The sequence below is a fragment of the Marmota monax genome, unplaced genomic scaffold (genome assembly GCF_021218885.2).
Source record: "Marmota monax isolate L192 unplaced genomic scaffold, Marmota_monax_Labrador192_F-V1.1 WCK01_AAM20220418_F8-fsc00022, whole genome shotgun sequence".
NCBI classification, from domain to species: Eukaryota; Metazoa; Chordata; class Mammalia; order Rodentia; family Sciuridae; genus Marmota; species Marmota monax.
In genome coordinates this window covers 10,255,683-10,271,514 of record NW_026695215.1, presented here as the reverse complement: position 1 = coordinate 10,271,514, position 15,832 = coordinate 10,255,683, and positions in this window count along the sequence as shown.

The window sequence follows — 15,832 nt, the reverse complement described above, 5'->3', positions numbered from 1 at the left end:
TCATTTTTTTTTACTGCTTTAGTTTACTTGTAATTATGTATATTAGTGAACAAGAGAATTCAAAGAAGGAAGCCAATTAGTTAAGGAAAGTAGAAACAATAAAAAAATCAATAAATAAAACAGCAGCAAGGGAAAAAATGAAAATGTGGTAGTATAGAATTCGGCTGCAAGCATTTATCGATAAGGAAATGGAGTCGGGGCTTATATGTTATATGTTTAATTTTCCCCCTCACATTTTATCTTCTTTGTGATCAGGAAGAACTTGTGAAATGTCACACTGGTCCTTCCCAGTTGCTCCCCAGAAGGCTTGTTAAAATAGAAAAAGCAGGGGCTGGGGATGTGGCTCAAGTGGTAGCGTGCTCACCTAGCATGCGTGAGGCACTGGGTTCGATTCCCAGCACCACATAAAAACAAAATAAAGATATTGTGTCCACCTAGAACTAAAAAATAAATATAAAAAGCAAATGATAGCTTTGCAGAGACTCTCAGGGCTCCCTGCTCCATCTCTTTACCTTCAAGCATGTTGAACAAGTCATTTGGGCAGATGAACCTGGAGAGACAGTGATTCCACAAACTATTCCTAGTAATTCATGGTACTGTTTGGTAAAAATCTATGGGAAACACTCTGTGTAGGAACTTCACTATCACATGAAAGAAAATGTGAAGGACTATTTCTCTCCCTTATTCGGCTGTCAGTTTCAATGCCAGGCCCTTTGTCTCCTTCACTGAACAGAAGCTTCCTCAAATATATGTCAATATTTGCCTTCTTTGCTTCCGCCCCCCCACACCCTCCATTCACCACCTAGACAGGAGCAATCTGCCTCCACTCCCCAGTTCTAAAGCTGTCACGTCTTGGAAACTGCTGTTTCCAAGGCAACATATGGCGCTGGGTTGCCAGCACTAAATATGCTTTGAAATCCTTATTCACTTGACCTCTCTGGGCGCTTAACTGCTGACCTCCTTTGCTTCAAAACTTTCCTTCTTTGGCTTATTTAACGTTATTTCCTCCTGGTTTTGCTTTAATGACTCAGATGGCTTTCTTTGCTTTTCATTCCGGTGTTATCTAGGAGGCCTCCTTGCTCTTTTGAATTTTATCATGTGTACTCTAGCCCTGAACGATCTTATCAATGCCCTGGCTCTGATCTTGCTCAACTCTAGAATTCAAAATATTACAGAATACATGTCATCTGCTTTTTTATATAAAATCTTTTATTGAACAGTTGACATAATTAGCCAAGCTGATTTCTCCCCCAAATTCTAATAGACGGGGTGAGGTGGTACATACTGACAATCCCAGCTATTTGGGAGGCTGAGGCAGGGGGATTTCAAGATTGAGGCCAGCCTGGGAAACTTAGGAGACCTTGACTCAAAATAAAATGAAAAGGAGGTGGCCACAGTGGTGCACGCCTGTAATCCCAGCTGTTGGGGAGGCTGAGACAGGAGAATTGCGAGTTCAGAGCCAGCATTAGCAAAAGCGAGGTGCTAAGTGACTCAGTGAGACTCTGTCTCTAAATAAAATACAAAATACAGCTGGGGATGTGGCTCAGGTTTTGAATGTCCCTTAGTTCAATCTCTGAAAATAAATAAATAAATAAATAAAATAAAAAAGAAAAGGGTTGAGGATGTAGCTCAGTGATAGAGTGCCTGGGCTCTATCTTTTGTAATACACACACACAATTTCCAACAGTGTATAAATTTTATGCATACATGTGCACAACTACCCACATCCACATTGCCCTCACCATCAACATCCATAATGATAATTTTATGATAATTTGTATTTTCATCAATCCTAAAACTCTGTTGCCGCAGTCCGGCTGCAGCAAAATAACTGGGGGGGTGACGAGCAACTTGTATAGATTGATACAGCAGGAATGGGAGCCGTTTATTATAGGACAGGAGGGGTATAAATATACTACACACAGCTTGTCTTAATTAACATAAACTAGATACAGCAGTCAACCAATAAGGAATCTCCACACTTAATGGCTCGCTGGCGTTACTTCACAAACCACTCCCTCTGGCAAAATGCCAGGCGCCATCCAGACTTGTTTACAGACTCTAACACTCTGCTATGTTCCTTTCTATGGGCCAGTTATGATGCTGGACACAGGACTTAGAATCAAATTAAATGCACCCATGGCTGTCCAGCAGCTCTGGGTTCCAAGACTCTCAGCTCCCTCTTAGAGGTTACCAATCCAACTCGTTCTTCCCGATCATGGCTTGTATTACACTATACTGTATTTGCCTATTTCCTTATGTATTTCTCTTACAGAGCATTGAAAGAACAGGAATTCTGTTTACGTTTCATTCCAAATGTATGTTAGTTAGTTTCTGTGAATGGATTTTTACCCAAGCGTGACATATCCACTGTCTTAGTCTGATTTGGTTTCTATAAAAAAAACATAAAAATAAAAATAAAAAAACCACTATAAACTCAGTAGCATACAATAATAGAAATTTAGTCTCACCTGTTTGGAGACCAAGAAATACAAGATCAGGGCATGGAAGATTTGATGTATGATGGGTTCTTATTTCTGGTTTACAAATGGCACCTTCTCTTTGTTCTTTACGTGGTGAAAGGGGTGAGGTGTCAGTCTTCTTTTAAAAGGGACAAATCTCATTCATGGGGGCTCCTTCTCCTGATTTAATGATCCCCAAATCTCCACAGGTTAAATGCCATCACCTTAAAGACTAGGGCTTTGCCATATGAATTTTCATACTCCGACCATAGCACAAATATTAAATATTCACATTTAATATTTAAATATTATGTAAATTTGCTATTCAAAGAAAAATCTTATTCTCTCCTGAGTTTCATTTTCATACTTCTGCAATTATTATTATTTTTTATAGAGTATATTCTATGTAGCAAAGTATGTGTTTGGTATTTGTAAACAACAACAAAAAAAGGGTTCCTAAGAAAAAAATCCATGTGATTTCTGGTAAAGGATTGGATTATGTGACCAAAGACTCACACATACAGCCTGATGTAAGAAAAAACAAAAACAAACAAACAAACAAAACACTGGCTAATGAAAGCATCTAGAATTCTTGGTGTGTGTGTGTGTGTGCGCGTGTGTGTGTGCGCGCATGCACACATGTGCAGTGTGTGTGTGTATCCCATTCCAGCTAGAATATAAAAGAAGTGACATAGAGTTTTTAAATCTTTTCATTTAAAAATTCTTACAATGTAATTTTATTAGACCTGATATTACAATGAAAAAAAAAAGTCAACTGATACTACCTGAAAAATCACAGTGAAAAAAATGGATTATATTTTACATCATTTTTACTTGTGCTAGGGTAAGGACATTCTGTGAAGTCTCTGACGTTGCATACAGATATGTATGTATACAAATAATTTTATTGGAGAAGCATTGTGGTTTTTTTTTCAAATGATCGGAGGGGTCTGTTTTTCTCAAAATGTCCAGTACCATGCTGACAACACTCTTTGATCCATGTTATATTTTACAATACGACCAAAAACATATTTTCAAAGAAAGTGGCACGTGAATACCTTGAGCAAAAATAAAAAATTCTCTTTTGGTTTTGAAATTTACACTACACAGAAATGCAAGCTTTCTGGATGCTGACCCCAGAAGGGCATTTCCATTTGTATTTGAATAGACTCATTTCCAAATTTGGAGGGTAGCCCATGTTCCATTACCATGCAGCCCACAACGTGCTTGATATTGCTAATTAGGGTGCAAATTGTGGTGGTATTTCTGGTGACCTGGACATGTGTTCAATAGAAACAGAAATGAGCCCCTCAACTCATTTCACATAGGCCAGAAAACATCTGCCAGATGGTTATAGCTCTCAGTAACTATTAAACTGGATCACATTTGAACAAATGACTTAGATATATAGTGTTTGAAAGCTTATTGTGAAATTTCTAACATATCCATGGAGATTAGTCTTAATGAAAAACTACATTAATCTACCTCATGCATTGTGATTAGTCTAAAATGGATAATTCCCTTTCACTTTTGCTAAAGTCAACCAAAAAAAAATGCCTTTGTCCGCATTTATATAATGCTGACAAAACATCTGGGAGATTTATTGATATAAAAGTATCTATTAGGATATCAAAATTAATTTCAATTCCCTGAGGTATCTTATTTTAATTAATAAATCCATGATCCTGTTCTATTAATTAGCATGCGGAAGGAAGAAGTTAGAGACGAATTTAATTCCAACAAAGCATTTATCTTCTACAATAATAAAAGGAGTGTTAACAATCTTGATCTAATTTGTTTTACACATTTAATAAGTCTTGAAATTCCATCTAGAAGAGTAATATAAATAATATTAATTACTTTTAATTTAAAGCTTTATTTTTAGTGTGCATATTTTACAAGCTTCGATATTAGTGCACTGTAATTCTAATATTGTATCTTTTAAAGATTATTAATGTTAGCATGAGTTCATTTTATGTTATATTATTAAACTTTCTGTTGAGCATAAATCTTATATCTATTTCATTCTCCATTTTTTTTTTCCTGATCCACCACTTGGTATAACTAGGCAATAACATGGGTACAATCTGTAAATAATTTCCCGTTCTGCCCAAACCTGTCATTTCTACATGGTCATTTTTTCCCCCTGGATTGCTGTTATTGGCATATTCTTGCATTTTAAGCTTATCTTTAATGCAGCTAAAATATTTAGACAACAATATAATTAAAAGATTAACTATACATCAGAGGCATTGAAAGCACTAATATGGTGGAAAATGTTTTGCAATTTCAAATACTCCTCTTCCATCCAGCCACAAAGGATGTCTTCAGGTGATTTAAGATTAGAGAAGCTGGATTATGACAGCACAGTGTCATGGTTCTGAAAGTCCTCATAGAATCTTTCCTCTTACAACTGTTATGTCGCCAGCATGTTGTATTCAAAGACGTCCCAAAATTATTTTCAATAGAACTGATAGTCAACATCAAAATTAAAAACAATTGACATGGCATATGATTTCTGTTTTTGAATCTGTCATACTCTATGCCATCACAAATAAAAGGTCAGGTAGTGGATATTTTAGGCTTATGGCCTAAAAGGCAAAATGGAGAGCATTATGCAAGTCATTAAGTTGTAGTTCAGAATCAGGTTTTAACAAATCTTATTGACTTAATTCAAAAGGAACAATGATTGAAGATAACCTTGGTAATGTTGGTCTACTAATGAATGGAATCTGTTTTAGAAGGAATATTTCACTTAAATGAATTTCAGAGTTTGTCTTCTTTCATCAAAATTGATTTCCAGTGTTTGCCTGTCTATGCTGATCTGTAATGAGATTTTACGTAGTTCGTCTTTGAAAATGCCCTTCCACAGATAGACATGCTAAACACGATATGAACTCACAGGCATATGGGAGGGGCTTGCAGAACCTGTCAGATTCTTTCGATGCTTGCCTTTTAGCGTGTCATTGCATTTCCGATTGTTCACTTCCCATCAAAGTTTGGGTAGAAGTGCCTCACTTATACACACGAATGAATTTTGAAATATGGAAATTTCCTTTGAAGTTGAAACTATAAAACTATGGTTTAAATTTGAAAAGTATACCTTTTGCAGTATTGTGTGGGAATGGCGGTATTCCTTCTGATCTTAAATTCTGATAGTCCCGGAAGTGTATGATGCAGCTTGATGTTACTTGGTTTTCAATGTGAACTGTCATCCCAAGGTTTTCCTGTAATATACATTTTGTGTATTAGTGCTGATTTACCTTCCAATCTTAGGCCAGATTGATAAAGAACATTATCAAGCTTATGGGAAAAGGTAATTTTCAGAGGAATTCAGTGTTCAAAATAGTAGTTCAAGGCAATTCTTCAATACAAAATTTCACTCTTTGCCCTGATGCAACAAACAAACAAACAAAACAACAACAATAACAACAAAAAAACACAATAAAATATTGTCAAAACTGAACTTCCGAATTGCTGTGTATTAGAAAAAGGGTAGTAAGTTTCTATTTGTAATGCAAATTCATAGAATTGATGATTTTATTCATGAAAGACAATGGTTGAGACCATCAGTAGGGCTTTACATAATATACAGTCTTTATTCTTGTTGTGCATATTGATATTAATACACTAAGTTAATAAAAGAGGCAGACACCATGGTTGACTTAGGTGTATAAAAAATCAATTAGGGGAATGGTATTAATGCAATGAATGAGAAGAAGCTGGAGGAGGTGGGGAGAAGTCTCAGGCTGTAATGAAGTTCTGATCTATACAAAGAAGTGAGGCAAGAAAAGAAGGGTCTTGCCATATAGTTTAAAAATTTTTATTATTATGATTTTTAACCAACACACCAAAAATCGTAAATATTTGTGGGATAAAATATGATGTTTGAAGAAAGTTTTAGACAAACCCATCTGGAGTCCTTGAGCCAAATCGATCCATCAGAGAAGTCCCTGCTGTGCTCATTTGGCCTCAGCTCAGTTTTGTTGGTAGAGTCCTATGCCAAAGCCAGAGATCGGAGTCGTGCATTTCCTGGTGGACACTGTCTACCACTTGCTCCACAGTGGTTTGCGGAGAGCTCCTCTGTGGTTCTTATGGGCCCCTTTTCTTGAGAGGAAAACTTGGAAAGGAGAAACACGTGGGATGAACTAGAGCTTCAGTCATTGCAGTTGATACCAGGCTACAACTGGTGGTACTCAGCATTTTTCTCTCACACAATTCTTCCTAAATACCTGTGTGCTCAACTATCATCTCAGAAAACCTTGGTTGTTGTCCTGATCTTACTCTTTATTCCTGGGAGTCTCTCTGCTGGGTGATCATTACCATCTTATCTCTGTGTTGCTGCATGTAAATGTCCAATGAGGCAAGAGTCAGGAGGTGCCCAGGTGGATAATTTGAATTCCACAAGTTCTGTTTCGTGCCCATGTTGTGTGAAAGCATCCCTACCTTCTTCTGCTTCCTGAGATCAATTATCCCTGCTAGTATGGGAATTCTTACTTTTGTCTGTGATTCTTGGACAAGGGGAGCCCTGGAGGATTAGAAACCTTGGTGGCAGCTACAATTTATAATTGAATGGGATCATTGCTGTTTCACTTGGTAAGAGCATGCTTTTTTGGATTTCAGAACATTCATTCCTCCACAGCCCAGAGTTGTGCAAAATTACCCAGGGTGTCATTTGGAGTGAGGGAAAATAAGTCATTCTTGCTTCTACCCCTGATTCTCAAGTTATGTATTTTTACTGTTGGGGAATACAACATCATATTGAGGTTTCTGATTCAATGCCTGTAACTCATACCAAAAAAAAAAAAAAAAGAAAAAAGATATCCCATACTTTCTTTCTTTAATAAAATTGACAATGGGCTGAGAAGCTCTACAGACCTATCCCAGCATTCCATGAAATCAACAAATTTTGTGCAGTTGGTCTATGGTTTAACCAGTGGATTCTATGATCATGAACTCACTCTCATACCTTTTCCACTGTTCAGGTGCTATGTTACATGAAATCCTTGCCTTTGGATTCCATAATACAAACCCTTAAAAGTCCTGCTGATTGAATCTGTGCAGGTAAGAATGGCAAATCCACATCAAGAATACACATCTGTCCCTTTTTTAAAAAAAAAAAAAAAAAACTATCCTGATGGGCTTTCTAATATGATAAGAGTCTATATATTCTCCTGCCTCCAGGTGGTCAGTTTGTTTCCTCAAGTAATATTGCCATACTGATGTCAAGAATTGTGAAGGATCTGAAAGTCTGTCCTATGTGCAAGTTAATAAATTTGCTGCCATAGTCTCAAATATTTTGACAGAAGACATAAGATTCCTGGATCATAGACAATGAGCAGTTATTACTTCTTGAAATTGCAAAAGTCAGAATATCACCATTTTTGTCATTAATATTGTTTTAATTGACAAATCCTAATTGTATTGCATTTATGCTACACAATGAGAAGTTTTGATTTATGTATACAATGTGGAATACTTAAACCAAACTAATGAGCATATCTATCATCTCACTTAGCATTTTTTTGTGTGATGATGCATTTGAAATTTACTTTTAGAAAAATGCAATGCCTTTTTATTGACTATAGTCAAGCTGATGACCAATCAATCTCAAAACTTATTCTTCCTACCTAACTGAAAATTTGCACCCTTTGAACAGCATCTCCCTATTCTATTGCTCCCTCCACCTTCCCATCCCACCCAGCCTCTGGTAACTATAATTTCACTCTATTCTTCCAAATGTATCATCATTTTGCTCTGGTTTCCCTAGCCATCTTTCCCAAAGAAGTTTGTGAAAACAATACATTTAATGAATTGAATTATAGGACAAGCTTAGCAAATTCAGCTATTTCACAATGGGAAGTAAGCTTACATCTGTTGATTGGAAGAGGTGTTATTATTTTTTACCATGTATAATAAACAAACCTGTGCTTTGTTTCTAAGGAAGACACAATCTAACTATCAAACATATTTGCTATTTTAAAAAGACTTTAAACTGAAAGTCCTGAACAAAAGCAACCAGTATCTCTGCTAATAAAACATTCACACATGTGTGAGACACGTGGATAATTGTTTTCAACTGTCAGTGCACAGTTGCTCTGTTGTTGAGCATGTTACCCATTCAGAAGAATAACGTAGAACTGGGAGTGGGGGTCCCTGCTCATAGCCACATGGAGCTTTTAACTCTGCCACCGTGACCATTCCTCCAATGTGCTTCCTCTCCTATGTCTGGAGCTGCTGCTGCTGCTATTTGCTAATGTCAATTGGTCAAGTAATTTTGTCTGCTTAGTTGTCCAGTTCTTTTTTCATGCATGATTTCTGGTGGATACTAATATTGATTTGAAAAATCTCAGTATCTCTTCACTCCATTTGTCTAGATACGTGACTCTTCTATGTGGGTATTTTTGTCTCTAATCTTTCAACCCATTTTTACTAGTCTGCTGACCAGAAGGCTAGGTATTGGCTGCTGCTAAGAAATCAGCATATTCTCACCTTTGTACATTTGTTCCAGACGAAGTAGATGAATATGTGCATGCTTGGTGCTCAGCCCACAAGAAGATATTTCCTTGTGGGAAGAGTTTCCTCCTGCAGTGTCTTTTAAGGCCACTTATGAATGTGCCTACAATGTAGTCACTCTCTGTTTTCTGTTTATAGTGATGTACTGAACTACTAAAAATAAACCAGATTTCTGGTTTTCATCCTTATTCAGCTGGTCACGTGAACCCTCTTACACTTAAGGAGATACATACAGATGCACAGACAACAAAACTATGCCCAGTGGCTGCCGGAGAGCCCTAGAGAGAAAAGGCCTCAGCTGGGTCTTAGCGGATAAGAAGGTAACAGGGGCATTTTGCAGGCAGAACGGGACTTGGATGATGTCGAGCTGGTCATCCCACATGCTATACAACATAGTGTGTCTTCTTCAGAATGGAACCCATACAAAACTGCCAAGGCTTTGACCTTGATGTGCTCTTAGAATTGAACTCTGGCAAACTGCCAAAGGAAAATGTGATAGTAACTCAAAGGAATGGAGCTAACGAGGGGAAGTCATCTTTGGGCCTAGCCAGTTTTCTCACTGGTATACAGGAGGTGGTGCAACCAGAGAACTGCTTGCCTTACGTCATTGTTTTTGGCTCCAGGTACAGATTTGGACATTGGCATTCCTGTGTCTGTCACCTTCCAATAAGGGAGCGTGGATGAAAGCATTAGCAGAGCCAAAGCCTCTCCTGGCAATGCACACAGGGAAAATACCCGAGTGGCTGGGGTTGAGCGAAGGAAATCAACAGGATAGAGTGAATAATGGGCCCCAGCTTCAGCCCTGCACAGAGCTGCAGGAGCAAGCGCCCAGGAGCACATTCTGTGTCTTGGGGGATGTCACCCAGATTTGTAGACATGGGGGAGCATGGCCCAATGTGGCCAATCTTCTGACCTTTCAGAGAAGGTAGAACTCTATTGTAAAACAATCGTCCCATCTTTTAAATATTAGAAATTAATTTTAAAAAAAAGAAATTAATTTAATGTACACGTTAAGCAACAAAGAACTTGGAGTTCTTTGGTGGTATTACATACAACTGTAGACTGCTAGCTTGGAACTTCTTTGTCGGCCAAACCTGGCTTCTCATCTTCGTTTGTGAACAGCTGTGTGATTCTTGGGCAAGTTCTTTAACTTGGCAAAATATGCTTGCACACCATTGCAATCATAATAACAACAGATCCTCCACAGCATTGTTGTAGCCCTTAGTACAGAGACAGGCCAGTTCCTGGCATGTGGCAGACTCTGATTGGATATTTGATAGTAGTTTTCCTAGCATCAATTTTTTACTTCAGGTACCAGGGTTCCCAGTAAGATTAATTATTTATAGTTAGATGAATAAAGGACAACTCCTACCCCCCAGTATTTAGAGAAAGAGAATTAACCCATTTTCTAAAGGCAATAAAAGGCATGTCAAACAAGAGAACAAATTTAAAAATCCTCTTGACTAATAAGTGGAGTAATAAAAGAACAGGCGTCTTTCAGTGAAGACCACACATTTTCTTTTAAAAGAACTTAGATCTTCCATGAAATTCAGAGTTTGGTTATTTGATAATAAATCTGGCATTTCCTAAAACAGAAGACTTCTACTCATTGATCATTTTATTTCAGATGCTTCAATGTGAACACCTACATGTGCACAATGGAGTTGACCTGAATGTGTGCCTAAGAGGGGGTCACTCTGGGGACACAAGGTCACCGTGGAGCTACACAGGCCACAAAACTGTATTACTAGCTCTAATGTAGAGTATGATTACACATTTGGTGAGCTAATGACATTTTTAAAAACACTTTGTAGATTTTGAAAAGCCAAATGACTTTCAGGATTCCCTTTGATGATAACACTGTTTACAATTCTGCTTTTGTAACCACAGAATTTGTTTCTTAAATAGATTGTCGTTTATGGGGATCTTTGCATTATTCTAAGTGTGAATAGTATTAAAATCTAAATTTTGAACATTACGTTGAAGTATCTTGTACTTACATAGCCTTAAAGGGCTGTATCAATCTGCTGTCCTGGAAAACTATTTCAAATCATGGGCTTCAGGGTAAGCAAAATATGTACTTCAAATATAGAAATCATCTTTCTAGCGAAAAACAACTTTTATAATTCATGCAACAGACACCTTTCTGGACTTCACATTAAATTCACACCATCTAGAAAAAAACTCAAAATTACATCATGTCAATCTTCTGTTTGAAACTCTTCAATACTATGGAAGCCCTGAGAAAAATATCCAAACTTATGATCTTCAAAGCCTTACAAGCCTTGTTCCCTGCCCACCTCCCAGACTCATCTCCCTTTCCTCCTAGAGTCTCTAACTAAAGTCTCATCACTATCTGCAATGGTCCCAAACTGGAAATCACCAAGTATCTATTGATGGATAAGGAATTAGTTGTATAAACTATGGCATATCTGCTAAATTGAATACTGCAAGAGTACTTCAGAGTTGTGTGTGTACACATACATCACACACACACACACAAACACACACACTCAAGAAAGCAAAAATAACAATAAAAGTAATAGTTACTTCTTGGAGAAGAGGGAGCAAAGTGAAGAAAATAGGCAGAGGGGTAGGTGGCAGCTCTACCTCACGCCGTATGCTTTGTTAGGTAGACCTGGCTTTCCAACCACCTATGAATTTCAATAACTGTAAAGCTAATTTAAATTTTGAGAAAAAAAAATCAATACCTAAAAGTCAAAGACAAAATGTAACACAGGAACCACGTCTATGTTGGTGGCCTAGCCATACAGAGAAAGAAGGCTATTCTGTTCCTTATCACGCAGACCTCCCTTTAGCTTTTATATACTAGAACAGTTCTAGTTTTTTTCACGATAGGTCCTTTTTGCAAACAAGTCATGCCTGCCATGTGGGGGCCTCCCTGGGTCCATGTGGCCACAGACAGCACACACGTGCAAGCCCACATGCATTGTTCATACCTCAAGGTGGCTCCTGCTGGATTTTTAACCTTCACACATCTTCAACCAAGAATCAGACACAGGCTCTGGGACCCTGAGAATTCCAGAAATCCCATATCAAGTTCTCTAGGTTGTTGGGTTGAAGCCCTCCTGCTCAGTTTGAGGTAAGTAGGAAGATACTTTCCCCTGGCTGATAGGACTGGAGCCAAGACCCTCTGACTACTCTTTTCAAAAATCTCTTCTTTCAGAATCGCCCTTGAATCACCCTCCTCTCTGCCTCTTATATATCCTGAGGTGGGTGATGGCTATGGATCTGCCTATTTTTGGATTATCTCTTATTACATCTTCTCTGATTTCTCTTTCAATAATAATAGAAACTATTATTCTTTTTTTTTTTACTTCCCAGCTTTGGAGCTTTGACTGAAAGAAAATGTCCAGGACTTACCTGCATAAAGATTAAATGACCCTGAACAAATTTCTACAATGGTCAGAGCAGCCTGGACCACATACTTGGGGCAAGCTTCCAAGTTCCTGGCACTGGGCTACTCAGCCACCTTTAAGAATACCTGTCCAACAGAGGGCTTCCTGCTAAGCAGTGGTAAAGTCATGTGTTATCTCAGTGAAGCAAAAAATGAAAGGTGTATGTAGATAGGAGCTGAATGGCATGGAGAATTTCCTTATCACTTTTGAATCCCTCATCTTAGAGTCAAGGGAATAGGGAGAGATGGAACATGTCTTTTCCTTATTATGTGGGAAGTAAGATGGTATCAATGACTTTGTAAAATAAAGCCAAGAAGTAGATATGAAAGTACATGAAGATACAAAACAAGTTACAAAAAAAAAAAAAAGTAAAAAGTTGAAGATGATTTTCACTGGGGATTTGAAAATGGGTGATTTTTGATATAATATAATGAAGAAAGTAAAATTTTTAATTGGTAGAATAGGTTTCCTCCTCTCTTTTAAATCATTTTGTATGATTTTCTCCCAATGGTGAAACATTGTAATTTTGCTTAATGAAATAAACCTAAAACAATTGATAAAACAAAATCACTGTATAACCTAAGTGCACTCATAAGCATGTGGGGAGTAATTATCAGGTTTGAAATTTTCAGTTAACTACTTTTGAGCACACATAATGTCAAGGAATATTAGATCCAAGAGAGGAATGAAAAAGAAGTTCTTAAAATAGTGACCAGAAATCATTGCATGCGTATGTCTGAACCAGTTGGGTCTCAAGCCCTGTGCATTATGCTCCTCAAAACCCAGTTTACCAGCTGGGCATGGTGGTGCACACCTAGAATCCTAGCGGTTTGGGAGGTTGAGATAGGAGAATTGCGAGTTCAAAGCCAGCCTCAGCAAAGGCAAGGTGCTAAGCAACTCAGTGAGACCCTGTCTCTAAATAAAGTACAAATAGGGCTGGGGATGTGGCTCAGTGGTCTAGTGCCCCTGAATTCAATCTCTGGTACCAAAAAAACAAAACAAAACAAAACAAACAAACAAAAAACCCAAAACAACAACAACAACAACACACAAAACAAAGCAAAAACCAGTTACCTCAAACAGGTTCAGATTCTCTTCAAATAGACACTATTAAAATCACTAGTGTTTGGACACAGTTTAGGTGACACTGAAGAAAATGCAGCTAGAATGGACAAATAGAGAAATGACTTTACATCTAAAAATGTAGAGTAGAAATAAATATAGCCACTATGTTGAAAGTGAAATGCTTTCTTCACATCCTTTTGTCAACTGGGAGGTGTACTTTCTGCATTAAGAGGGATATCCTCCAGAGTTGGGACTTTTTTTTCTTTTTCTTTTTCTTTTTTTTTTGTGTGGTGCTAAAAATCCTTTAGATGATTTCAGAGGGAAGTCAACTATAAACACATTAAAAGATACTGGCTTAGCATTGGGATAGTGAGTTTTGGGTATGAGTGTTCAGTAATTGAGATTAGATGGCATATTTGTTCTGTGCAGGATGGCACTTGTGTTGACTGACCCACATCCCTGCATTTCCCATGGATATGAAGCAGTCATGCAGCTCATCCAAGTTGTACCTGAATCCACGTAGAGAGAAAAGGTCCAAAGCAATCGGAAAATCCTACTTCTCTTGTTGGTGTTGGGGAACTCAGGTGTCAGCCAAACAACGCAGCGCACCCCCCTGGTGGCAGTTTTGGGGCGTATAACCTACATGGCCTAGTCCAACACCATGGAATTTCACTGGGCAGAGGTGGGTCCTTGTGCAGGATACAAACAAGAAGACAAGTAGTTTTGATCAATACTAGTAATTATCTTAAAACCATGAGGTTGGAAGCCACTTTAGATTAAAAATGTTCCTGGAACAATGGACAGAACAAAACATCAATGCTAATGACCGAGAAGAACAGATAGTTCATTCTACTTTGGACTGTCTGCTATGTAGGCCCCCCAATTCCCATTTTATTTAGTCAAATTTGAATTTGCTTTTATGTAAAATGCAGCCAAAATTACCATTTTCGATAAATTTTATTGTGCATATTTGAGATTTACAACACACTAATACTGGAGACATAGATAATAAAGTGGTTATTATAGTGAAATAAATTGGGGTAAAACTTTGTTTCCCTAACATGAAACAGTTGCCAAGAACAGTTAAGTAATATTCATTACATTAAAACAAATACTTGAGTTGTTTATTGATTTACTTATTTTTACTTTTTAATGTTACATTGAAGCACATACAAGAGGAAGTGAGGAGAAAGGGGAAGAAAAACAAGGGGGAGAAATGAATGACAGTAGAGGGGGTAGAGAGAGAAGAGGGGAGGGGAGGGGAGGGGAGGGGGGATAGTTGAGGATAGGAAAGGCAGCAGAATACAACAGACACTAGTATGGCAATATGTAAAAACGTGGATGTGTAACCGATGTGATTCTGCAATCTGTATACGGGGTAAAAATGGGAGTTCATAACCCACTTGAATCAAAGTGTGAAATATGATATGTCAAGAACTATGTAATGTTTTGAACAACCAACAATAAAAATTAAAAAAAAATAAACTAGCACAGTTGAATAATGAGAAAAAAAAAGAAAGAAAAGAAGCACTAAAAATTAAATTCCTTAATTTAGCACCTAGTGCACTATCAATGTATATTTTGTAAATACTGTCTATACAATTCAAAACTATAAACATTCATAATTTTAAAATTAAGGGGAGATATTTTCATAGCAGAGCCACCTAATGGGGAAGAGAATGTGGATACAAAAATTATTTAGGGTTTGGAATATTTCAGTTTTATGAAATAATACTTAAGATGTAAGTGATAACTATTTTTATAATATATAAGTAATAGAAAATACAAAGTACAATGTTACTAGTAACTTCTCATTTTTTCACCTCTCCTTATAAATAAATGATAAGTGAAACATGACAGTATATTTGAATAAATATAATGTTAGGAAGTGATGTGAATCCCAATGTTTATAATGTAAGTGCTTCTAACTACCCCAAAACAAAATTTCCCTGTACAAATTTTTATGATCCTTTCCCCTTCTTCTCTCTAAAACAGGTCAGCAGTGACAAACTTTGTCATTAGCTTTTTTACATCTCAGTTGTCCCACCTGTAAATTAGGTTTACTGATGTTTCCATAGATCCCTGATCTGTGCAACAACATTGTTAAGTATCTCAAAATTCCTCATTAACTCTAAATAAAAGAAAATTATTGCCAGCACGGTGGTTGATGCCTGTAATTCCAGAAGCTTGGTAGGCTGAAGCAGGAGTATTTCAAGTTCAAGGTCAGCCTCAACAATTTAGTGAATCCCTAAGCAATTTAGCAAACCTGTCTCAAAATAAAAAGGGTTGGGGATATAGCTCAGTGGTAAAATGAACCTGAGTTCAATCCCCAGTACCAGAAATTACTAAATAAAAGAAAATTATTAACAC